Raw genomic sequence first — 2,689 nt, forward strand, 5'->3', positions numbered from 1 at the left:
GTTCCAGCCGACTAGTTTCCTCTTCAAAGTTTTGGCAAAATTTTGCAAGTACAATCACTGAGTCAAGGCAATGGTCGAATGGAAAGATCACTGTAAAAATGATTGTTTAAACGCAAAGGATTACCTTCGAGCATGAGGAACAACTTCTTGGCAAGTCCACTCAGAAAGGCCTCCAGATCATTCTTCTTCCCAGTCAACTGACTGGCCTTGTCGTTCAGGGCAGCGTTGTCACTTTTCAGTTGACTGACCTCCTTGTTGGCAATCGCAAGAGCAGCTTTCCGATTAGTATTTTCTTCTTCAAGCTTGGTGACCGAAGCTAACTTCTCGTCAGCAAGCTTGGTCTTCTCAGCTAGCTCAAGGTCTTTCTTCTTCTGGGCCTCCTTCACCTTGCCTGCAAAGTTACAGCAAGGTCAGATTTTGAAACAAATGAAGGACAAAAGCAGTCGTCGAGGTCTCACCGAACGTACCTTTGGTCTCCTCCTTCGCCTTCGTCAGATTCTCCTAGACCAGCTTCAGATCCAGCTCGAGCTGGATGTGCTTGTTCTCCAGCTCGGTGTAACGAGCCGCAAGGTCGCAGGATTTCTGCGAAGAACCAATCGACAAAATGTCAAAGATAATTCACTTCCGAGTGGATAAGAGAAAATCATGTGTTTCTAAGACTACAGCCGAATACAAACATTCGACCGTAGTCTCGGGGACTACACCCAGTGGGTGCACTCAGCGTGCCCCCACTAGTTCTAATTAAGATAGAGTCGACCAGTCGACCAAAAAAAAACAACAGGACGTATTCTTCAGACTGTAACCGACTGCCAGCAGTCGACCACAGTCTCGGGGACTACACCCAGTGGGTGCACTCAGCGTGCTCCCACCGGTTTGAGAAATCCATTCGACCACAGTCTCGGGGACTACACCCAGTGGGTGCACTCAGAGTGCTCCCACCGGTTTGAGAAATCCATTCGACTTAGTCGAATGACGGAAGAACTTAACTTATAAAGCCTATGGCCGACTGCCAGCAGTCGACCATAGCCTTGGGGACTACACCCAGCGGGTGCACTCAGCGTGCCCCCGCTAAACCGGAGTTTCAATCGACACACCCAGTGGGTGACTACTATGGATTCCGAAAAGAAAGATTATCAGATAGCATATCCTAACAGAACAAGCGATGATCGACTGACCTGAACGTTGCTTTGAAGAGCAGAACTGGCGTCGTAGGCTGCCTGGCTTGCCTCCCGGATGGCCTTCACCTGCTCCATCATGACTCCCGCCTGGCGTATCGCTTCCTTTGCAGCACTGGCTTGGTCCTCTAGGACGTAGTGTGTCGAGAAGAGGGAAGGCTGTGCGGCACTCAACGACGCGGGGTGAGCACTCGTCAGCGGCACCGCGAAAGATACGGTGTGCCGAGTGGTGTTCTCCTCCTCCGCGACCAGAGTCTCGGGTGCCGTCACATCCTGGGCCACCCTGTCGGCAGACGCTTTCTTGCTCCTCCTGTGCTTCAGCGGTTCCTCATCGTCGTCGTCGTCGGGAAGGGTGATAACGACATTGGATGGAGCTGCAGAAAAGAATCAGAATTAGAGACCAAGAGCCAATCGACTAAAAACGGAATTAAGAGAGTGGTACCAGGTTTTGAGGTTGCAGCATCCTCCATCTCATGGTCGTCAGCCCTGGCTGAGGTATCAGAAGTAGCAGCACTGCAATTCCAAAAATCCGCTAACGGCAGATCGATCTGTCAGGCGCGAGATTTCCTGCGATCCGTCGCTCGGGAATTGTTAAGTTCCAAAGGCCACTCGACGAAAGAAAAGAATGGATCAAGTCGACTGAAGAAAAGTTGCCGATTATCAACGAAGAGATTATTGGTCCAAGACAACACATATCCAGAACGCAAAAGCAGGTCGGAAATAATATCAACTCCTTCCTCACTCAAGCTCAATCCATTCGGGGGCTAATGATGGAGTCATGTACCTAGGGTAGGGTCATAGACCTGATCTAAGTACCCTACCCAAGGACACCCTTAGAAGAGACTACCTTCCAGTCGACCAAGGAGGACTTCACTCGACACACTCGAAGGACTCGACCATGAAGACACACTCGACCACCAGAAGGTCAAGAAGCACTCTGTACCGTAACGGTCTGTAATTAAGTAGACTTTATGGTATTTATGACACTTTATGTGAGGCGTTACCAGTAACGCCTAGACTTAATGTACTTTAAACCCCGCATTACTGAGGGCCGGAGGGGTCTGGCAGGCACTATATAAGCCACCCCCCTCCTCAGTGTAAAGGGTTCGCACCCCTGTAATCCATAGACACATAATCCACTCGACCGCCTCCGGGCTCCGAGACGTAGGGCTATTACTTCCTCCGAGAAAGGTCTGAACTCGTACATCTCTTGTGCGTACAACTACTCCATAGCTAGGACCTCGCCTCTCCATACCCATCCCCCACTCTACTGTCAGACTTAGAACCACGACACGAGAGTCTAACATGGTTAAAAACGCACGCGGTGACGCAAAATCATCCCGCCGCTTATTCGGAGACGCGCGCGAGCTCCTGCCATCTCCCTGCTAAGCGCCGGGTTCCCCTCCCCTGCATCGCTCGAGCATGTCTCGCTGGTAACTGACGATTCGAGCGTTCCTAGTGGGCCTAGCTGAGCACTGATTTAAGGTTCGTGCGGGCCTAATTTTTTATGCAGG

General features: G+C 50.9%; 1 long non-coding RNA gene across 1 annotated transcript; it reads right to left on the bottom strand.

Moving 5' to 3' along the window:
* Positions 1-315: 315 nt before the first annotated feature.
* Positions 316-1,314, bottom strand: LOC119305394. The gene is made up of 3 exons (XR_005148657.1): positions 1,176-1,314; positions 468-582; positions 316-391 (listed from the first exon to the last, which is right to left on the bottom strand). It is a non-coding gene; the product is annotated as an uncharacterized LOC119305394 (long non-coding RNA).
* Positions 1,315-2,689: the final 1,375 nt, after the last annotated feature.

Source organism: Triticum dicoccoides, chromosome 5B, assembly GCF_002162155.2.
Source record: "Triticum dicoccoides isolate Atlit2015 ecotype Zavitan chromosome 5B, WEW_v2.0, whole genome shotgun sequence".
NCBI lineage: Eukaryota > Viridiplantae > Streptophyta > Magnoliopsida > Poales > Poaceae > Triticum > Triticum dicoccoides.